Source organism: Tenrec ecaudatus, chromosome 9 (assembly GCF_050624435.1).
Source record: "Tenrec ecaudatus isolate mTenEca1 chromosome 9, mTenEca1.hap1, whole genome shotgun sequence".
Classification (NCBI taxonomy): Eukaryota; Metazoa; Chordata; class Mammalia; order Afrosoricida; family Tenrecidae; genus Tenrec; species Tenrec ecaudatus.
Genome location: NC_134538.1, coordinates 136,397,679 through 136,422,012, shown reverse-complemented (window position 1 = coordinate 136,422,012; position 24,334 = coordinate 136,397,679). Strand labels below are relative to the sequence as shown.

Sequence of the window (24,334 nt, the reverse complement as noted above, 5' to 3'; positions counted from 1 at the left end):
CTCCAGTATGCTTTGTAGTGGCTTACCTTGTAATTGTTAAAGGTAAAAAGGCTTTATGAGACAAAAAAGAGAACATGGACTTAGAATATCCCTATTTCTTTTATTTTTAAGAATTTTTTTAATATCCCTTTTTCAGGACAGCCTTTTTCCCTTAAAAAGTTCAATGACCTGGACAAATGAATTATGTCTTTATTTTGCTTTTTTGTTGTTTTGTTTTTCTCTTAAGACCCCCCCCCAAAAAAAAACAACTTAAAATTTTTTTATTACCTAAGCATGGAGGGGGGCGGGGGACACTCCAATGACTATTATTTAGGCAAACCATAAAATTTGTTTTTCTTATGAAAAAGATAAGGAAGGGAATGTATTAAAAAAGTTATGAGACCAATCTGACCCACCACACAGAGGCAAAACACTAAGGGTGTGCAACAGAACAGCAAGGGGAGCAGAGCAACAAAGTCCCTAGTGATTACCAAAAATAGGCTTTGGGGCCAGGGCTTGGCGTCCCAACAGTCTGGACTGGAAAAAACTCCCAAAGGCCAACAAATAGTCCTTGAACTAACACAAGCTTTTATTTCTTGTTGTTGTGTTTTTTGTCATTGGCTTATTGTTTTGTTTTATTTTGTTGCTTGGTTTTGCTCTGTCTTGTTTTTGTGCATGTTATTATCTCTGCAGGTCTGTCTAAATAAGATAGTCTGGATGAACAATCTGGAGGAGAAAACAACGGAACTGACAGTTCCGGGGGAACTTGGGAGAGGGAGAGGAGGGTAGTGGTGTTAACAAACCCAGGGACAAGGGAACAACAAATGATCCAAATTGATGGGGAGGAGGTTATAGGAGCCTGGTAGGGAGTGATCAAGGCTAATGTAACCAAGAGGAATTACTGAAACCCAAATTAAGGCTGAACATGATAGTGGGACAAGAGGAAAGTCAAAGAAAATAGAGGAAAGAGTTAGGAGACAAAGGGCTGTTATAGAGGTCTAAATAAAGGCATGTACATATATAAATATATTTATATATGAGGATGTGGAAATAGATCTATGTGCTAATATGTATAGATTTAGTATTAACATAGCAGATGGAGATTGGGCCTCCACACAAGTACTCCCTCAATGCAAGAACACTTTGTTCTATTAAAGTGGCATTCAATGATGCTCACCTTCCCCACACAATTGCTGAAGACAAAGTGGGTGCATAAGCAAATGTGGTGAAGAAAGCTGATGGTGCCCAGCTATCAAAAGGTATAGTGTCTGGGGTTTTAAAGGCTTGAAGGTAAACAAGCGGCCATCTAGCAGAGAAGCAACAAAGCCCACATGGAAGAAGTATACCAGCCTGCATGATCACGGGGTACTGAAAGGATTAGTTATCAGGCATTAAAGAACAAAAAATCATATCATTGTGTGCTCACCTCCCTGATACGATTGCTGAAGACAAATGGTGCATAAGAAAATGTGGCGAAGAAAGCTGATGGTGCCCGGCTATCAAAAGAGATAGCGTCTGGGGTCTTAAAGGCTTGAAGGTAAACAAGTGACCATCTAGCTCAGAAGCAACAAAGCCCATGTGGAAAAAGGACACCAGCCTGTGCGATCACGAGTTGTCAAAGGGATCAGGTATCAGGCATCAAAGAACAAAAAAATCATATCATTGTGAATGAGGGGGAATGTGGACTGGGGACCCAGGGCCCATCTGTAGGCAACTGGACATCACCTTACAGAAGGGTCACAAGGAGGAGATGAGCCAGTCAGGGTGCAGTGTAGCAACGATGAAACATACAACGTTTCTCTACTTCCTAAATGCCTCCTTCCCCCCACTATCGTGATCCCAATTCTACCTTACAAATTGGCTAGACCAGAGGATGTACACTGGAAACTGGAACTGGAAACACAGGGAATCCAGGGCGAATGATCCCTTCAGGACCAGTGGTGAGAATGGCAATACCAGGAGGGTACAGGGAGGGTAGGGTAGAAAGGGGGAATTAATTACAAGGATCTACATCTAACCTCCTTCCTGGGGGACAGACAACAGAAAAGTGGGTGAAGGGAGACGTTGGACAGTGCAAGCTATGACAAAATAATAATTTATAAATTATCAAGGATTCATGAGGGAGGGGTGAGCAGGAGGGAGGGGAAAATGAGGAGCTGATGGCAGGGGCTTAAGTGGAGAGCAAATGTTTTGAGAATGATGAGGGCAATGAATGTGCAAATGTGCTTTACACAATTGATGTATGTGTGGATTGTGATAAAAGTTGTATGAGCCCCTAATAAAATGCTTGAAAAACAAACAAACAAAAATAAATAAAAAGTTATGAGACATGATCGACATCACTTTGAACATTTAAACAAGGTAACGGCTCCCTGCAGCTCAATGTCTCCTAGCTTGCACGTCCAGGGACAAACACAGTGGTTAGCCATATGCGAATTGACGGAAACTCAACCCTGGACACAGATCAATGCCGCCAAAGCTGGTAGGTCTGAGGAGGGAAGAGATGGTTGTTTCTCCTTTATAAATCGCACAGGAAGTTAACTTTCATAAAAATAGCTCGCAATCTTCGGTATTCATTTGCTCAGTTCAAATCCTATTCTGAGGCCAACGGAGGCTTGAGGCAATGGAAAGTCTGTGCCCCAAGGAGCCATCGACATGTCCTTTGACTGGACGCAGTTCGGATTCTTTGTCCCGGAGGGCAGTCTGCTGGCAGAGGGGACGGTTCGGAGGCTTGCCCCAGGCTGGCTGGAGAAGAAGGCTGGGACCCCTGAGCATGCACACTAGGGAAGTGGAGGGAAAAGAAGAATGAGCAGAAAGGGGGGAAGGCAGGGTTTTTTGCTCCCTCAGTGGCTGACAGAAAAGAGAAACGAAACCGGGTTTCAGCTGCAGAGTGAGCGAAACTGCAGTGACACCCGAGTCTCGGTGGTTGTGGCAAACCGCACCGGTGCAGGCCGAGAGGCAGCCGGCTGAAAGGTCATGAGCTTCTGGCCGGCACAGGCAGAGCTCGCTGGAAAGCCATGCCAAACGCGGGGCGTGCAGGTGGTGAAAGATGGGAAGCAAGGTGATCACGAAAATGGCCAAGAGGATCTCCTTGTCACAGTTCCCGTATAAAAGGATTTGCTCCGACAGCTCTCTGAAGGACAGACACCAAGCAGAGGATGAGGCGGTAACTAGGGGAAACCGCAAAGGCATCTCGGAGGGGGTGGCCTTTGAGCTGAGGCCTGCTGGGTGAATGAGTCCGCTCCAAGTCGGAGCTCAGGAGCAGCGTTGTAGGAAGCCATGAGTTAGGTTCTCTTGTAACTCTGCTCGTGCTGAGGCATTCGCCCTTACAGCTACTATGCAAGTAGGAAGGCACACAGTCGTAAAAATATGTTGGATAAATGGGCAGAATTTGGACAGGTATATGCAATAAGGTCACTCGTACCCATTTTGATTGCCTTTTCCTTTACCCAATTTATCTACCATCTACCCAGGGACGTCCCTTTACTTCCTCTCTGGGGTAGTGGTACCATTTCATGTCAACTTGATAAAAGAATGAAGGGGTGGAGCCTAGCCTGTCAATCAGGCCACAGCCTGATGCTTTCTCCTTGTGGGCGTGGCCTTCTCATGAGGATTCTGGGAATTTCCTCTCTCTCTCTCTCTCTCTCTCTCTCTCTCTCTCTCTCTCTCTCTCTCTCTCTCTCTCTCTCTCTCTCTCTCTCTCTCTCTCTCTCTCACACACACATTCCTGTTGACAGGCCACATGGAGCCATGCTTTTGGCAGCCAGAGTCCTGGAGATGAGTCCACTGCCATTGGATCCACAGGACTTTCCACTCGGAAGCCTGTGATCTTCCTGCATTCGGCATCATTGCATGTGCTGTGTGAGTCTGCAGAGGACTTTGTAAACTAGTATCAGAGATATGGGCTAACATTGGACTTATGGACCTGGATCTGGGCTAGGCTGGCCTGTTTTCTTAATATACGGTTGCTTTTTGATATAAAGCTCTCTCTTACACACAAGAGTGTCTCTGGATTCGTTTCTCTAGTCACCCTGGTCTAACACACCCTCCCACCTCTGGTAACCGTCAAAGAGGTTTCTTTTAGTGTGAACATATATCTATTTTTAAACAACTAGTCACATATAATAGTGGTCCTTTTGTGATGAAGAATTCCACTCAGCATACTGTCCTCCAGGTTCATCCGTGTCAATAGGTGTTTCCACATTCCTTGTTACTCTTCAGCATTGCATAGTATTCCATTCCTTGCGACTTTTTGCTCATGTGGATAGAACTGAAGTGCACAAGGGTAGACATATATTTATTTGTGACACAGGCCTCGTTTCTCGAGGATATATATATATCTCCAAGTAGAGGAATTGCTGGAGCATATGATATTTCTATTCTCTCTCTTTTTTTTTTAGGTAAGGCCATGCTGCTTTCCACAATGGTTGTACTGCTTTACAGCCCCCTCAGCAGTGTATGAGGCCCTTGTCTCTTTGTACCGTCATCAGCATGTTTTCTTTTCTTTCTTTTTTGAGGTTTGCTAAAAAGGCTGGCATGAGGCGCTATCTCTTGGTCATTTGGGTTCCATCTCTCTAATGAGGCCTGAGAGTCCTGGTGGTGCCGTGGTTACATGTTGGGCTGCTACGGGCAGTGTCAGCAGTTCAAGACTGCCAGCTGCTCTTCTGGAGGAAGCCCGGGTTTTCCACTCCCATAAGGAGTTACCATCTTGGGAACTCAGGGCAGGTCTACTCTGTCTGACAGGGTCACTGTGACTTCGGGGGGCAGTGAGTTTGAGAGGGTTTGAGAATGAGACGGGGTGGCATAGCGGGCTATGCGTTTCCTTTGGCCTCAGTGTCTTTGTTGTAGAAGGACTGTGTAGCGAGTCTGTCTAGTCTTCCATCTTGCCAGAAGTCCAATGGCTGGTTTTTAAAAAGTAAATCTGTAGGTCTTTCTTCTAAGGCTCCTCAAGGTGGACTTGAACCTATAACCTCTAAGGTAAATGTGTGTACCACTTCAGGCACTCCCTCACCTAGCCTAATCTTCCCTAAGCAATAGTATGCAAAGCACTGGTCTAGAAAAATTTCCATAATTAAGCATCTGAAAAAATATATTTTAATTCCATTAAATGAAATATGGGACAAATGCTGTTGTATTTAAGACAACAGTCCTATGAAAGGCACCTAGTTCTAATAGCCGGTAAAATTTCACCCAAGTCTGTAAATGGTCCTGAGCCTCCTACATTAGCTATTCACCTCTGCTATTGTCTTTACATGGGTTTTATCTAAAACCTTTGTGCTGACTTTCAATCGACACCTCTAGGCTCAGTGCCCATTCTTCTACCTGTTCATAAAACAGCTCTACCTATGAATGCCATTGTCTGACTCTCCAAAAGAGAAAGCAAAATTCCATTTCCTTTCCAGTTTTTCAGTATGGTTTCTCTTCTTGACTTCCTCGTTTGTGTTGGTGACACACACACACACACACACACACACACACACACACACACACACGGCCCTGGTGACGTGAGTCTCAGAGCCGTGTAGTAACTTGTGCTTCCTCGTCCCTGCTGTAGATCCCACTGTATCACCAATAATCCTGAGGCCCCCGGGGCTTGTTCTTCCTTTCTGTTCTGACTGTGAAGGACCCCGTTGCTGCCTTTCTCACGTTATATGTGGAAGATTTCAATGATTACTGGAATTCTCACTGCGTCGCATCTCTCTTCTCCCATTTTACTGTGGTTCTCTGCCAGTGCAGACGGTAATTTATAGAGACAGGAACTGGATTAAGGGTTCCTTGGGGGCATGTCAGGGGAGCTGATGATGATGAGGACAAGATTGAAGAAAAGGTTTTAAAACTGATGGTGGTGATGATTGTACAACTCTCCTTGATGTGACTGCACGATTGAACTGCATGATATGTGAATTATATGCCAATACAACTGTTGGGGGGAAAAGGCTTGAACTATTTTCTTAAGATCTGCTGTATTAAGAGAGATTCTTGAAAAATAAGGCCCTTCAGTAACTAGTTGCATTTTTGAAACAAGTTTCTTCTTTAGAGTCTCCAAGCTGTACTCTGTTCTTGTTCTGCTTGAACTGCTTTGTGACATTTTTGTTCCCTCCCACTTCTCCAAAAACGCATCTTTCTTACGCCCAAATGAAAACCACAAGACCAGTAGTTCTGAAATATTGTTGCTGTTGTTAGGTGCCATTGAGTCCGTTACAACCCATAGCAACCCTGTGCACAACAGAATGGAACACTGCCTGGCCTGCGCCATCCTTGCACCGGTTCCTCTCCCCGAGGCCATTGTTGTAGCCACTGCGTCAATCGCTCTAGTTGAAGGTTTTCTTCTTTTTGGCCTCCCCTTCACTTTACCAAGCACGATGTCCTACTCTAAGGACTGGTCTTTCTTGACAATATGTCCAAAGTCTATGAGACTGAGTCTTCCCATCCTTGCTCCTAGGAGCACTCTGGCTGTATTTTTTCTAACACCGATGGGGTTGTCCTTTAGCAGTTCATGGTACTTTTCAACATTCCTCTCCAGCATCACATTTCAAATGCACCAGTTCTTCTTCGGTCTTTCCTATTCAGTGTCGAACTTTCACATGCATATGCGGCAATGGAGAATGCCATGGCTTAGATCACGTGCTCCTTAGTCCTCAAAGTACCATCCTTGCTTTTCAGTGCTCTAAAGAGGTCTCGTGCAGCAGATTGACCTAATACAACACGTCTTTTGATCTTTTAACTGTTGCTTCCTCAAGCAGTGATTGTGGATCCAAGTAAGACAAACATCCTCGACAACTTCAACCTTTTCCCCACTTATGATATTACTTATTGGCCCAGTTGTGAGGATTTTGACCTTCTCTCTACTGAGTGGTATGAGGTCCATCCTGGAGGCTGCAGTCCTTGATTTCCATCTGCAATTATTCAAGTCCTCCTTACTTGCAGAAAGCAAGTTTGTCATCTGCATAACCTGTTATAAGCCTTCCTCCAATCCTGATATCACATTCTTTTTCATATAAGCCAGCTTCTCTGGTTGTTTGCTCATCATACAGATTGAAAAAGTATGGTGAGAAGATACAACCTTGTTGCACACCTTTCCTGATTTTAATCCACGTGGTATGTCCTTGTTCTGTTCACAAAACTGCCTCTTGATCCCTGTACAAGTTCGTCATGTGTACAATGAAGGGTTCTGGAATTCACTTTCATCTCAAGGTTACCCGTAGTTTATTATGGCCCAGACAGTCATATCCCTTGGAATAGTCAATAAAACACAAGTTAACATCTTTCTGGTATTCTCTGCTTTCCGCCAAGATCAATCTGACATCAGCGATGACATCCCTTAGTCCGTGCCCTCTTCTGAATCTGGCTGGAACTTCTGGCAGCTTCTTGTCAATGTACAGCTGCAATTTTTGTTGGATGATCTTCAGCAACACTTTATCTGTGTGCAATATTAAAGATATTGTTCTATAGTTTGAGCATTCGATTGGGTCACCCTTTTTTGGCATGGACACAGATATGGATCTTTTCCTGTCAGTTGGCCAAGTAGCTGCCTCTCAAATTTCTAACCATGGACGAGTGTTTCCTGTGGTTCATTAACATTTCCTGTGGCTGAAACATTTCACTTGGTATTTCATCAGTTCCTGGAGCCTTGTATTTGGCTAATGTTTTCAGGGCAACTTGAATTTCTTCTTTCAGGACCATTGGTTCTTGCTCCTATGCTACGTCCTGAAACGGCGGACTGTCGACTACCGTATATACTCGTGTAGAAGCCGAGTTTTTCAGCACAAAGGATGTGCTGAAAAACTGGGGCTCGGCTTATACACGAGTCAGTAGCATGAATGGATGTCATCTGGTCAAGCCCGACTAACAAAAGGAGGAAATCTCATGAAGCCTGACATAGAGTTAATAGCAAAGTGGGTTCGAGATGCATGGGAAGACATTCCAGAAGACATGGTGTGATGTGCCTTCCAGAAATGTAGTATTAGTAATGCTATGGGTGGCAGTGAAGACTGCGCTTTGTATGAAAATAACAACAGTGATGGTGATGACAGCGATCTCAGTGAGGACAGTGTCTATGATGACCTCGCACCAGCCGAAGCTCTGCATTGGGATATGGATGATGATGATGAATCCAGTTTTGAAGGATTTTAACTCTACATTTTAGCTTGGTTGGTGATTGAGCTCAGGGAATAGTACTCTTAAGGTATCATTATTGATACCTTATTGTTTTTGTTGAACCTATTTTCCACTTACTGTGCTGGTTTACTAATGTCAAATGACTTGTTGTCCTTTTACTTATGTTTTTAATTTAAAATAAATATTTAAATACATTACTCAATTTTTAGTAATTTTATTTTCATGTGTTTTGATTATTGAAACTCACCGAAAGCTTCTACATTTTCCACCATAGGCTTATACTTGAGTCAATCAGTTTTTCTGATTTCCCAGGTAATAATTAGGTACCTCGGCTTATACTTGAGTCGGCTTATATTCGAGTATATACGGTAGTTCTTTTTGGTGCACTGACTCTGTATTCTCTTGGAGCTTGCTGCATCATTCAATGCTTGCCTGTAAATTCTTTCCAGATGGCAACTTGAGGCCCATTAAAACTCAGATAGCTGTACTCCACCCCCAGAATTTCTTATTCAGTTTGACCCTGTGGGACAGAGTAGAATAGCCCAGAGAATTTCCAAGACTGTAAATCTTTATGAGAGTAGGCTGCCAAGCCTTTCTAACTCCAAGTGGCAGGTGGGTTTTAATCTATGGCCTTTCTGTTAGCAGCCAAGTACTTTAATCACCAGGTACCACCAGGGCACCATTCTTATTCCATAGAGGTTTGATCATTTGTGTGTTTAGTTCTCAGGTGGTGCTGATTGGGGACCATCCTATTTATTTTTTTTAAGACCCTTTTTTGAAGCCTCATCAAGGCTAAAGACTAAAATAATCACCTGGAGGAGGGAAACTGCCAGCGAGTACCCAGCACACAGTTGATGAATGCCTTGAACGCAGTCACGGTGCTCATTCTTTATGATAAAAAGGGAAGGAAATGACCTCCAGACCATGACGGGTGTCAGGTGAGTTTGGGTCCACCCTTTGAGAACCACTGATGTGGAATGGTCATTTGGGGCCCTGAGTTCCACTTCGGAGTCATCTACTACGATGCTCCACCCAAGTCTCCTTTCTAGCACGGTGCACATGCTCCCATCTGCTAGGTGGGCTGGCTGCTGGTGGCTCCCAGCGGCATCCCTGTCTGAGCAGTGCCCTGGTCTACACTCTTGTAACCTCCACCCAGTTCAGGGTAAAAGACATTTCTACTTCCTTGAAAAGCTTTACCAAAGCCCTTCCAGTCAAGTTACCTCACGTGCAAATTTGCCTGGTCTTTTAACAATTAAATTATTCAGTATGTCCTCTTTTGTAGATGACATTTTTCAGGCAAGAAAAGGTCTAGGGGTTCCATCCATCCTGTCCAATGTATCATTTGTTCATTTATTTTTATTGCTGCATGGAATTTTGTATGAATATGCTGAAATTCCTTTATGCTTTCTCCTATTAAGGAACATTTTCATTGTTTCCCAGTTTGGAGATATTATGAATATATTAGCTTATGTCTTTAGGGGAGAAATACGCATATGCACTCATTTTTCTTGTGTATGTACCTAGAAGAATCATGAAAAAGGAGAGTTGTGAAATGGAGAGTCAGTATATTTATTTAGCTTGAGTGGAATATGACAGTTTTGCAATGTGATTGTACCAATTTATACTTCCATTAGATATAGCTGAGTGCCCCATTGCTTCAATTTCCCACCACCACTTGCTGTGGTTAGTCATTTCAATATTTAATGTCATTGTGGCTTTACCGTCCATTTCCCTGATGGATAATTATGCTGAGCACCATTTAATATTTCTATTGAGCTTTTAGATATAGATATATATCTTTAGGTGACATTATTCAAGTCTCTTACACATTAACTTTTTTCTTATTAATTTGCAGGAATATTTTGCATATTCTGTCCTTTGCCGGGTATTTGCATAGCTAACATCTTCTCTTCGTCTGTAGCTTGTTTTTTCACTAACTTAATAATATTTTTTAATGATTAGGAGATTTTAATTTTAATAAAATTCAAGTTATGTGATGTTTTCATTTGTGATTATCTTTTTTTGCCCCCTTTAAGAATACTTTGCCTACACCCAAGGCCTAAAAAGATATTGATGCCCAGGGACCACCTAGAAAACTAAATCTGGATCATGGGATCATTTTTATACAGCTCCTCAGATGGATCTCATGTACAGTGAGGCTGGAGAATGACTGACTCACGCTGGGAGGGTCCTGAGGGTAAAGATGGCGACTTATCTTTGTATATTCCACTCAGAATCCAGCCCTGCGGTACATCCTTGTGACTTAATCATTTGTACCCATCTTTCTAGGGCCATCTTACATTCTCCCCCCCCCACTGTGCATGGTTCATTTGGTGTTTTCGTTGGTACAACAGATAGTTGCATTGTTTTTATGTAGGTCCTTTACATTATATGGCAAATACACACTATTGGGATAAATATCGTGCACAAACTAAGATCCTCAGGGCAGTTACGCACAAGCCAAGCTCTACTGGATTTGCTTCACACATGGGAGCCCAAGACGTGAGTGGGAAGAAGGCGGACTTGGCATGTTGAGTGAAGGTACCAGAGGTTCTATCACACACAGGAAACACCTTGGCAGTGGGGTCTCCGAGGTGGAGAACAGTTTTATGCTAACAATACAGAACGACACATGATTAATATTATTCTGCTCAGGATAGAGCTGTAAGGCTCTATGGCCCATCCCCAGGTCTGATTTCAGGAAAGTAATGTTTTTCCTAGATCATAATTTTACTGCTTTAGTCATTGAGCGGATAAAAAGAGCAACATGCGCAAATCCCCCAACTAAAATCCATTTGTGGCCCAGACAGTAAAGTGGTTGTTTTTTTTAAAAACAGTTTATTAGGGGCTCATACAACTCTTATCACAATCCATACATATACATACATCAATTGTATAAAGCACATCTGTACATTCTTTGCCCTAATCATTTTCAAAGCGACAGTAAAGTGGTTTGTACAAGACTTTAAAACTGCAGCTCTTTTTGGATCCCTCAAAGTGTATCTGCACTTTTCTTCAACCGGGCCTCTTCCTCAGGCGTCACCTTCACCACGTCTGAGATTCCGTTCTGTCCCAGGATGCACGGGGCACTGAGGAAGACGGCCTTGTTTAGGCCATAAAGTCCCTTCGTCATGGAGGAAATGGGATGTACCTGCCTGAGTTTCTTCATTATACCCTCTGCCAAGTCAGCCACAGACAGCCCAATGGCCCAGGAAGGATAGCCTTTCAGTTTGATCACCACATAAGCACTGCCGACCACCTGTGAGTGGACCTCTGTCCACTGCTCCTTATCTCCATCAGTGCCTAAAGCAGGATGCAGGTTTTTCAGGGAGACACCAGCAACATTCACTCCACTCCGAACTGGCACACTAGAGTCTCCATGCTCCCCAAGGACCCATCCGTGACAGCTTAATGGTTGGACTCCCAGCCACTCCCCATGAGGTAACAGACCGTGCCGAATCCAGATTGCAACCACTGCCAATGACACGGTTCTTGGGGAAGCCACTTCCAAGCCACATAGGTAAGGACATCCACTGGACTAGAAACAATGAGCAACTTGCAGTTTGGGCTGTGCTTTACGACGTTCGGAATAATGAACTTGAAGATGTTCACGTTGCGTTGGACCAAATTAAGATGATGTCTCCCTGCTGCGGACATGCTCCGGTTATGATAATAACCAACGCGGAATTTGCAGTTACACTCTATGTAGTCTTTGCCAGAGATGATTTTTGAACTTCGAAGAAAAAGGCTGCCATGCTGGAGATCCATCAATTCACTCTTCAATTTGTCTTACATGACGTCAACAAGGGCGAGTTCATCTGCCACGTCCTTCATTAAGATCCTGATGGCACAGGCCATGCCCACAGCACCCACCCCAACAATTGTAATCTTATTCTGCGGGGTCTGTTCTTCCTTCAGGAGATTCTGGATCAGCTGGTCCTTCAGAGTTGCCATGGCGCTTTTGGAAGAGGAAGGAATCGGACTGCACATCGGGCTAGCGGGAGGCGAAGGGAAGCAGACAGTGGCGACAGCTCCGGAGCACGGGTCATCTTATATTCTATCTTCTCTATGAAATCCTTCCTTGGACCACTCCCCAACCCACTCAGCCCTGTCTAGCATTGTAAATTCCATCGCTTGCCCAAGGATATGAGATGTTGTCACAGAATACACACACTCACACACACAACCCATATATGGACCATAATTAACCTGTAGTTCCATTTCTGATAACCTGTCTTCTTTGGGCCCTTTTCCTCCCAGGGAAGCTTCCCATCACAGCAAGCAAGTTTTTCTATAAGCAGACATGTACAGAAAGGACCAGTCACAACTTCAGGTACCCCAGAACAAAAGTACTTTGGTTGAGGAACCAAAATTCGCCAGAAAGACGTCATGGGACCAACTCAGAAGACAAATCAAGTGAGAATTCCCATAGAGCTATCCTGTGAAGACTCAGAACCCTGCCCAAATGCATATTCATGACCATTTCTGGTAAATTTATTACATATTCATAATCCTCTCAATTTACTTGCCAGTAGACATGTATCAAACCATCAACTGCCTATTTTTAGGAGCTTGCCTTGGTGAATCTAGCCCCAGCTTGCTTCTCTGCGTTTCCCTTTCGCTTTCCTCAAGTCTGCATGTTTCTCTGCTCTCACGGAGAGCGAGGTTGGTAACGTTCTTGAGCACCTGATTCCCAGGGACTATTTTGCCCTACATTCATCTCCTTGTCCTTCCTCCCTCTGAATGGGCAAGATTGCAGCACAGACATTCTGCTTGAGTTTTCAGTCTGCTGGCCTACACCACGGCAAGGAGGTTTGAATTTGCCAGTCTCCATGATTACATGAGCCAATTCTCTCTTTAAAAGACCTGCCCCCCTCTCTTGCTTTCCGAGAAAGATGAAGCTTTCTACTCCTTTAAAGAGTTACAGTCTCAGAAACCCACAGGGACAATTCTATCTTGTCCTATAGGGTCACTATGAGTAAGAATTGATTCAATGGCAGTAAGTTTTCATTCTTTCTCTATCTCTCATCTATCTGTCTCTCTAGAGACCCCTAACTGATAAACACCCCTTTAAGAAAAAGCTTGTGTTAGTTCAGGTAGACTAGAGAAACAAATTCATAGACATTCATAAGTGTATGTAGGAAAGAGCTCTATATAAAGAGTAATTATACATTAAGAAAAGATCCCAGCCCAGATCAAGTCCGTAAGTCCAATATTAGCCCATATGGCATATGTCCAATACTAGTCCATAAATCCTCTTTAGACTCCCACAGCCATGCAATGGTGCCGAATGCAGGAAGATCAAGGCCACTGGGTGGAAAGTCTTGTGGATCCAGTGGCGGTGGCAGCATCTCAGCGCTGGCAAGGGGTCCACGCGGAGCCCTTCAGCTCCAGGACTCTAGCTTAGCTCCATGTGTCTTCTCAACAGGAATGTCTCACAGGGAGTGAGCATGTGTTCTGCCTCCAGCAAGCTGTTTATCTCCATGGCGTCTCCAAATGAGGCCATCAATCTGTGACCTGATTGACAGGCTAAACTTCACCCCTTCACTCTTCAGTCTCAAATTGACAACAGATTCTATAACTACCACAAAGAATTGAAATCTTCATACAACTCAAGAACTATCAACCCCCCCCCCCACCCCTGATTTAGCACCAAGTAAGTCAGCAGGTGCTTTGATCTTGCATCTGAACTAAGCGGCTCCTCTGCATCTGCTCTTTAGGTCCCTTGCTCTTTATGACTTTGAACTCCACCATGCACCATACCTCACTCTGCTGCTGGTCACCTCTTTGCAAGCCCAGCCACAGGTTCTGATGGGATGACCCAGCCAGGTGGTCAGGCATCTAGACAGAACACAGGCAGGAAGACGGACAGAAGCTAGGCTAGAGTTGATGACAATGAAGAAAGCACCACAAAAGGCAAAATGCTCATGAAGGGATTTCTTGGATTCCATCCCACCGCCCTCCTGTGTCCCTTGTCCTCGGTGTTACCCCTCATCACCATAGTGCTCTGTCTCCCCCAAGTGACCCTTCACTTGCTCTTAAGAAATCTCCAGTTGCTCCAGCATCAGTGGGCCTCTGAGTCAGCCCTGCCCTCCTCAGTCCATGGGTCTCAGCTTGAATCATTTGGCCTAGTCCTATTTGTCATAAACTTCAACACGCTGATAGACCCTTGGGGTTTCCTTGAAAGGCAGATAGTGAGTGGTTCAGTAGGACTCTTTTTTGACTTTCCCAACAAGTTCAAGTTGTTGCTCATCCTACTGTTCTGTGAACACAGTTTGGTTCTCCTAACACCCAGGCAAGGGATTCATCAGGGGACATCTGTGAACGCTGCAGCTTGAGGAAGCCCCAGGTAGGAAAGGTGGCGAACAAGACGGGCAGAGGAGGCTTCAGTTCTGCACACCAGGCCCCTGTGAACTTCCACTACCTGTGAGTTGTCGGAGCTGCACTGTGACATTATCAGTGGCAGTCACATTTACCTCTGTGAGCCCTTCCACTAAAAAAAATACAAATTATAGTTCAATTAAAATTAAAACACTTTCTGTGGGCCAAAGTGCCACGAGCCTATGACTACCGTGGAGACTCAGAAGACCTACCCCGTGGGCCTAGCCCACACCTCTGCTATGAGAAAAGTCCCCCCGTAGAGGACAACTCACTGCCATCGAGTCAATTCTAACTCACAGTGATCTGAAAGGGCAATTGGGAACTGTTCCTTCTGGGAGCAGAGAGCCTCATCTTTCTCCCACAGAGCAGCTGGTAGGGTTGAACTGCTGACCTGGTGATTAGCAACCCACTACATCCCTAGAACCTCCTAAGAAGGCGAACCATGTTTTCCTAAAGGCTTTAAATTTGCAAAGCATTCCCCATTTTGTGGTGCTACATGAATAGCCAGCACAGGAATTAATTCAATTTGATCATTCCCCACCCTGCTGTTTTCTAAATTGTGCTCCTTTGGATTTGTGATGAATAAAAGAAAAGAGGGTGATAGTTTAATGGCTGTGCCCTTAACTCCAAAAAGAGGAGTCTTGTCACCTTTACGCCAGGAGGAACTTGATTACATTTTCAGTTACCAGCCTGTAGTTCTGTGCAGTTGCCAAATATGGTATTTTATTCTTATAATTGGACTAATCTGTAAAACACGCAAATATGCAAATATGATGTATACCACATGCCAGGGGCAGGGGTCCTGTTTGCATCACTTATTTTGCCTATCTGCCGGGAGGCCTACGACAGCCCCGAGGAAGACCTGCACCCCTGGAAACCTAATTTGTGAAGACTGCTGCTATTAAATGCCCCTGCCCAGTTCTGTGCCATCCCACAATCCTTGTTATGTTTCAGTCCGTTGATGCAGCCGCTGTGCCCACCCATCTCGATGAGGGTCGTCCTCTCTTACACTGACCCTCTACTGTCACAGCACGGTGTCCCTTTCCCTCTGTTTTTCAAATCGCCAAGGCGGACGTGTTTCCAGGTATCTCTGCTCAGCCACTTGCCTTCCTTCCAGACTACGAACGGTGCAAGTCCCAGAACCATGCCCTGATTTCCTGGAGACAAAAGAAAGGCCGGAATGGAATTGTCAAGGCGAACAAGAGCTGGCCACCCTGGCAGAATCATAAAAGCACATAAACACCGAGAACACAGGCCAGACTGGCCGTAAACACTTGGCGTGTGTTAATGCTGCGAACTTCGTGGCTGCTCTCTGGTTAAGTGGTTAAGGCACAGAGCGAGTTCTGCCATGCATGTAGGCGGTCTGCCTCCAGGGTCTGGTTCTTAACCCCGTTATGGGAAGAGCCTGCAAGTCCCTACCCAGGCGAACATGTTCTCCTTCACAGGATAGATGCTTTCCCTCCTGTGTCTTCATTTAGCTCTTGATGCCTTTCCAAAGAGTTGAGATAATTCCAACGCCTTTTACTGTCTAGGAATTCAGGTCACGTTCATCTTGGAAACGCCAGCCTCCGACATGAACTCTAGGACACGAGCCACCTAACTGCTCCCGTTTTTGTGTTCCTGGGTAAAGATCGGTGACATATCACTGTCTTGGTGGCTTGTTTGGAGGCAGAGGCAGAGGTAGATGAGGGTTGTCTCAGGTGCTCAGAGCCCTTGCTTTGCCAGCTCCGCCTTTCCCACTTGGACCCACTCTCCTTGCCTCGATTCCACCTCTGCCTCTCAGCCGGCATCCTTCCAAGCTGACCTGTAAGCCAAGAGGCGGCTCCCTGCAGACAGACACACAACGCTGTTTGTTGAGGCCTTGCCTTGCGCACTGATGAGTGTCGGGGCAGAAAGTATGTCTGTGTCAAGCTGCTTAGGTTTAATACAGGTCTGAGTACTTTGTAGGCGGGCAGCGGTGCCACTGGCATTTCAAATACCAGCCTTCAGACATGGAAGCTTCTAGGTTGGCAGGCTAGGAGAAAAGGCCTTCTGACCCATTTTCAAAAGTTAGCCAATGAAAACCTTATGAACCATGGGAGGATGCTGTGAGATAAAGTGTTCAAAGAGTAGCCCCATAGGTTGGAAGGCAGTCGGAATGCACACGGTGTCCACACCAATGAATTTAAGCATATCAGCAGTGGAGAAGATGATCCTGGGCCAGGAGACATTTCCTTGATTGACTACGGGATTGCCATGAGCAGGAGTTACCTGGACAGCAACTAACAATGACCTCATTTAGCTGGGCGAAGAGTGAATTGGATAAGACAAATCCAGTACTGGGGATGATATGGTTGGCAAGCAGGAGAGAAGGCAAAATGACTTTGTATCATTTGAGCACACAAGAATTCGGAAGTTCTCATGATATCGTTTCCCACCCCAGTGGATTCCCTTTCATTGTATAAGATAAGAAGCACAAGTCTCTTCGGATTGAATATCTTAAGATATTGGTTCCCATCCATCCCATACATACATAACCACTGACAGTAGGTTGGAAACAAAGTAGAGGCCTAAATTGCACTTCTAATTTCCTGGGAGTTGTCAAACTAGCTCACCCCCTGAAGCTGACTCCACTCTGTCTGTGCATCATAATGGTCTGGGTTCTATTACCACATCACATCTGATTCACTGATCTCAATTCCTTATTTGAAAATCCCTCTATTACACCATTGACAGACACTCCCTCCCTTCTGCTCAGCTTTCTGTCTCATTCAGACTTCACCAGGTAATATTTTTGACATTGTCTTGTCTTTTTCAAGCTTCTGTTTAATATCTGAATGAATTCTCTTACAGCGGGATCACCTTGCCTCACCCATTTTTTCTTTAAAAAATATTGGGAAATTACCACATGCAGCATGGTACAAGACTGGACCTGGTACACTCCCTGGATCCCAGCAGCTGGGAGCTTTGCAGGACAAGAGCCCTCAGTTGTGGTCCCTGGTGTGAATGGACGCAGTTGAAGAGAGTCACCTTGCCGAAGGTCAGGGATTTTTCCCAGGATGCCTGGAACTTGAAACATTGCATGCTCCATAAATACTCCTTCGCATTTTCCGTTTCATGATGCGGCCTCATTCCCTTAGATGTTTCCTGCTTCTCGGAGGGAGTGCAGTTTCCTTATACAAGCCTGTTCACAGGAGGAACTCTGTGTTCTTGTTCTCTGTCTTTTACAGTTCTGACCTTGAGAGAAAAGCAGTCAGAGGATGTAGGTTTTCTAAAGTCTGACTTTGCATAATAGCAGACAGACTGAACATTCTGTAAAACTCTTCCCAGTAAGCCATCGTTGTTGTGGTGGCTGTTAATGTGAGGTGACACTCAGTTGCTTCCTACTCACAGTGCAACACTGCGGTCTGTCACCATCCTGACCATGGCTGCAGCCAGAGTGTCTATCCATCTCCTTGGCACTAGTACCTCCTGGTAACATGTGTAACGCACATGCGATGAATCTCACTGCCCTCACTTCTAAGGAGCCTTCTGGCTGTACTTTCTCTGAGGCAGATTTGCTTGTTCTTCTGGCAGTCTATGGTACTTTCAATATTTCTTCAATAACGCCTTCATCCTGGTGCGTTCATTCTTTCTTTTAAAACAATTTATTAGGGGCTCATACAACTCTTATCACAATCCATACATATACATACATCAATTGTATAAAGCACATCCATACATTCCCTGCCCCAATCATTCTCAAAGCATTTGCTCTCCACTTAAGCCCTTTGCATCAGGTCCTCTTTTTTTTCCCCTCTCTCCCCACTTCCCCCTCCCTCATGTGCCCTTGGTAATTTATACATCGTTATTTTGTCATATCTTGCCCTATCCGGAGTCTCCCTTCTCCCCCTTCTCTGCCGTCCCTCTCCCAGGGAGGAGGTCACATGTAGATCCTTGTAATTAGTTCCCCCTTTCCAACCCACTCACCCTCCACTCTCCCAGCATCGCCCCTCACACCCTTGGTCCTGAAGGTATCATCCACCCTGGATTCCCTGTGCCTCCAGCCCTCATATGCACCAGTGTACAACCTCTGCCCTATCCAGCCCTTCAAGGTAGAATTCGGATCATGGTAGTTGGGGGGAGGAAGCATCCAGGATCTGGGGGAAAGCTGTGTTCTTCATCGGTACTACCTCGCACCCTAATTAACCCATCTCCTCTCCTAAACCCCTCTATGAGGGGATCTCCATTGGCCGACACTTGGGCCTTGGGTCTCCACTCTGCACTTCCCCCTTCATTCAATATGGTATATATACATACACATACATATATATATACACATACATACACACATATACATATACATACACATATATATTTTTTGCAGGTGCGTTCATTCTTCTGTGGTCTCTATTATTCATTGTCCAGCTTTCATATGCATATGAGGCGACTGAAAATACCATCTGAGGCCAAGCAAATCTTCGTTTTTTGCAGCAGATTTGTCCAAAGCAATATGTTATTGGATTATATCTGTTGCTTCCATGGGAGTTGATTATGAATCTTAAGTAAAATTAAATCTTTGACAACTTCAATATTTTCTCCACTTATCATGATATTGTCTACTGGTCCAGTTATGGGACTCTTTGCTTTCTTCACATGGAGTTGTAGTCTACACTGTAGGCTGTAGCTTGGTCACCATCGGCAAGTACCTCAAGTCCGTCTTTCAGCCAGCAAGGTTATGACACATCCATTGATTCTGACTCACAGAGACCTGGAGGACAGTATAGAACTGGCCCTGTGGGCTACCAAGTCTGTAAATTCTCATGAGTACAAAGTCTCATCAATCTCCTCTGTGTCACTTTGTAGCTGGGAAAATAATTACTCCATTTCTGGCAAGAAAATGAAGAAGAGCAGCAATAACGAGAAACAACAGTTCTGATACTGGAACTGGACTGAGGTGAATTATGAATAAACAGGTGCCCCTCTAGTTGCAAATTCCATCAGTGGGATCAGGAAGCAGGGCTGCTGTGCAGTGCTGGGGCAATGGGGATTGACAGAGGGAAAGGTCTAATTCATACTTTCATAGAAGGGAGCTCAGGGAAGATGGATGTGTTAGTCTGGGTAGACTAGAGAAATAAAATCATAAACAAGCATATGTGAATAAGAAAGAGCTCTATACACAAGAGCAGTCGGATATCAAGAAAACATCCCAGCCCAGTCCTCATCAAAACCATAAATGCAATATTAGCCCATTTGTCCGATACCAATTTCTGAAGTCCTCTTCAGACTCACAAAACACATGCAATGAGGTCGAATGCAGGATGATCACAGGCCAATGGGTGGAGAGTCTTGTGGATCCAGTGGCAGTAGAAGCAGCTCAGTGCTGGCAGGAGTCTCCCCTTGGCTCCTCCAGTTCCCAGGGAACAGGGTCTATCAGCATAGTGTCATCTGTCTTGTCATTAGAGCGTGTCTCAGGGAGTGAGCAGAGACACGGTGTGTCTCCCACCTCCAAGGAGGAAATACAGGAGTTCTCAGAATTCTTAGGCCCACACAGAGACCTCATTGGCCATGATCAGACGGACAGACTAGACTGCACCCCATCACTCTTCATCCACTCAAGTCCCAAATTGACACCGGATGATGTAACGGCCACAATGGCTTCCAGAACCTGGAGTACTGAAGCAACCTATTGGAGGCAGAATTGAAAGATGACAAGGCAAGGGCTCTGAACCGAGAAATATATTGAACGTTTTCTCCTCCCCGAAATGTCTCTCTTCTTCTTCTTGAATCGCAGCGGCATCTAAAAACTCTTGAAAAATATATTTTGATGGTATGTATCATGGATTCGTTTTATGAAGACTATTTGGGTGGCACATGTCAATGCTTCTTAAACTTTCCTGCTGAAGCATCTTAAGCGGCAAAGAGTACAACCCAAAGCCTGAAGTATGCATTCCTTTAAACATCATATTCTATACTACTAAACAAAATCATCACCCTCAACCTAGTCCTCCAGTCAATGTGCCTTCTGGTTTCATTCACATGTAGGTGCCGTGGCCTGATGGTGAGGATTCTATACATGCTAGGTGAGAAATTACTTATGATCTGTGGGGGCGACACAGCACCAATTAGAACGATTATGGGATAATTAGCTATGGTAAATAATATAGAAAGTTAACTGTGCAAATGTGCCTTTTTCACAGGTTATATTAATTTTCCAATGACGAGTTCTCAAAGGTCTCTGGCCGGGCTGCTAAGGGAGATATATTTAGGCAGATTTTTTAAAATAGCATTTAAAAAAAAATAGAACGGTTTTAGATTTACAGGGAAAACATGGAGAAGACGGGACAGAGTTCCCATACACTCCAGACCCAGTTTCTCTTATGGCTAACATCTTAGTTTAGGAGCCCTAGTGGGCCTGCAAGATAAGTACTGACCTGCCAACCACAAGGTCGGCAGTTCAAACTCACCAGCCACTCCACAGGAGAAAGATGAGGCTGTCTGCTCCTGTAACGATGTAGACTCCCTCCCAGAAGCCCTGCACAGGGTCGCTGTGAGCTGGAATCGACTTGGCGGCAGTGGGTTTGATCTGCTTTGGCACATTGGTGTAAGTGCAGGGAGGGGATAACTTAGCAGGCCGGGTTACTGAAAACCCTGCACAACCCAAGGTCTGTTTTCAGGACAGGCTTTTCCTGGCTCCTGGGCCATGAGCTCTGAGCTCATGTTCTGCCTGTTAATTGTTTGTGTATGCTTCATGTCTTGGGGCCACATGGTACCTGTTTGATCAGGTGGTTGATGTTAACAGCATGCTTTCTGGTGCGTGCCTAGCTTTGTGTTGGACACCAGGCATCTAAGGGCGGAGTTCAGTCATGCAGGCGCTGCATGTCTCTGGACGGACCTTACAGCGAAAGCCCTGGGCACCAAGGCTCAGGCCAGCTGCTTTGGACAGCAGTATCTCAGCACTGTCACATGCCATTGCGGCGGGGCCGATCCCTGTCTGTGTCATTCCCCGTGAGAGAACACCCAGAAGCCGGGCCAGCAGTCGTTCCTGGACTTTGCCCACTTTCCCTTTCCTTTTGTTGAACTTGACCTGCATCCGTTTGCTCTACACACGGTCACAGCTTTTCTGAGTCCTGTAAGTTCGTCTAATGAATCATCCAGCTGAAGAGTGGCCTTGGGATTCCCCAACACAACACGGTACATTTGTTATAATTGATAAGCCAACAGGGAAGCATTTTTATTAACCAAAGTTTTATTCTTTTACTCAGATGTCCTTCCTTTTAACCTAATGTCCTTTGCTGGTTTCAGGGTCCACATTACACTTAGTCAGGTACCACATTACACTTAGTCAGGTACCACATTACACTTAGTCAGGTACCACATTACACTTAGTTAAGTACCACATTACACTCAGTCAGGTACCACATTACACTCAGTCAGGTACCACATTATACTCAGTCAGGTACCACATTACACTCAGTCAGGTACCACATTACACTTAGTCAGGTACCACATTACACTTAGTCATCATGTCTCTGTCGGCTCCACTTGGCTGTGACAGTTTCTCAGGCTGTTCTTGTTTTAGATGACCTTGACAGTTTTGAGGCATGCTGGCCAGATAATTTTAGAATGTCCTTCAGTCTGCATTTGCCGAATGCCTTTCTTCTGACACTGGCGCTAAGGGATTGGAGGAAGAAGACCACAGAAGTGAAATGCCATTTTCATCAACATAACGTTGTGAAAGCCAACCTTGGTCACCTGGCTAAAGTAGCCTTGTTTATGTGTTTGTTTGTTTTTTTAACCATAAAATTGCTCCTTCATTCCCTCTTCCATAGCGAGATCCCAGGAGGATTCCACTTACACTTTGTGAGTGGGAAGTCTTGTTCCACCTCTTAAAGTGTGAGTAGCTTCATAAATGATTTAGAATTTTATATGGGAGATGCGTCTCTATTTGTGAATATAATGATTATAGCATGACAGATTCCTACGTTCTGTAAAAACTTTGCATTATAACTTAGTGCTGCTTTATTTATAATATGGCACAAATTGTCCCAGTCTTAGCCACTGGGAGCCTTTCCAGATGCCTCAAGTGCCCCAGGGACTTATCTCCATCTCATTGTGGGTTTTCTACTTCTAGGATTTTCTTAGGTTTTGAAGTCATAAAAGTTATGCTCCTGGCTCTTCTACATCTGTCATGACTTTGTTCTAGAAGCAGCCATTTCTCCAATGAACTCCCATCCCTTCTGCAGGAGAATGGTATTGACACGTGAGATCGGAGGCCAGATGTGTTGCTTGTGGCTTTCTCTAGCTCTAGAGTTGGTCAAACCCCAGGGGTAAAGGCTAGACCTTCTCTACGCCAGTTTAAAAGGGGGAGTATGAAGAAATTCATTTATTGGATTAGTTGTGCTGGTGTGACCAAAAAAAAAAAAGTAAAAGTAAAAGTGACAGAAATTTCAAGGACTTTTAATAACTGCAGTTCCTCTCATTTCTATAAAATGAATATGCATTCCTATGGACCAGTGGTTTTAGAATAACAGAGGGAGCGCTTAGCAATACCAATGCTTACATGTGCCCTGGAAGTCCTGCTTTCTGGGTTTGGTGCAGCCCTGGGGGCTGGAGAAGCCACGTGGAGACCCCTGCCAGCGCTGAGATGCTTCTACCACCACTGGGTCCAAAGACTTTCTACCCACTGGCCTGTGATGGTCCTGCAGTTGGCATCATTGTGTGTGGTTTGTGAATTTGAAGAGGACTTTGTAGATTGGTGTCAGACATGTGGGTTAATGTCAAACTTATGGGCTTGGACTGGACCTAGTAGGGATGCTTTCTTAATGTCCATTTACCCTTTATGTAAAACTCCCTCTTATACACCTATGAGTTTCTGTGGATTTGTTTCTCTAGTCTGCCCAGACTACCCACACAGAATGTATGCATGCAGAGAGACCGATGGGAAACTCTACTAAACAACGGGCTTCGTATGGTGAGTCCATGAGGGATGTGAGCGGTCAAGGTCAAACTTCTCATTTCCCAAGGTCGCACTGAGCCAGCTCATTGCATAAACTGGACCCATGACTTCCTGGGGAAGGAAGGACAAGCAAAAACAAAGTGAAATCTTGAGTCCAAAATGAAATTTTATCCTCACGGTTACAGCGTTCATCCCTTTTGACTTTGCGTGGAAAACACGGATTTCTGGGTAATGTATATAATTACAAATGGATTGTGTAAAAGAAACCTTATTATATTTATTCCTCCTAGGGGAACAGGAAGGAGAACGTCCTGTCCACTAGGCTGAGGGCTAATTCATGCCACTTTAAATGACACATTAGTGTCCAAAGAACCACACAAGCTGCTAACTCCTTGAAACAAAACCCAAGACAGTGGTTCTCAGCCTTCCTACTGCCACAGCCCTTTCATGCAGTTCCTCAGGTTGTGGTGAGCCCCAACCATAAGATTATTTTTGATACTACTTCATTACTATAATTTTGCTCCTGTTATGAATTGGGCCACTCCAGAGAAAGGGTCGTTTGATGCCCAAAGGAGGCACAACCCACAGCTTGAGAACCGCTGACCTAAGACACTAATCGGTTTCTTGCAAACAAGTTGCAGGCCAGTAAGGGAGCTGTTGTAGTTTTCCGTCATACTTGCAACAGAAAAATGTTTGGCATTTGTGCTTCAGTGTTTACGGACTCTCTGGATCCTACAAAGAAGCCCTTGGCAGCACAGTGGTTAAACGTTGGACTGCGAACTGAAAGGTTGGTAGTTTGAACTCACTAGCCGCTGTGCAGGAGAAAATTGAGGCAGTCAGCTTCTGCAAAGATGTGCAGCCTGGGAACAAAACCCTGTGGAACAATTCTGCTCTGCCAGACTCAACTGGACGGCAGGGGGTCTGCCATTTCCTGAGTGA

General features: G+C 44.8%; 1 pseudogene; it reads right to left on the bottom strand.

Annotated features, from left to right (window-relative positions):
* Window positions 1-11,062: 11,062 nt before the first annotated feature.
* On the bottom strand, window positions 11,063-12,051 carry LOC142456544 (L-lactate dehydrogenase A chain-like; annotated as a pseudogene).
* Window positions 12,052-24,334: the final 12,283 nt, after the last annotated feature.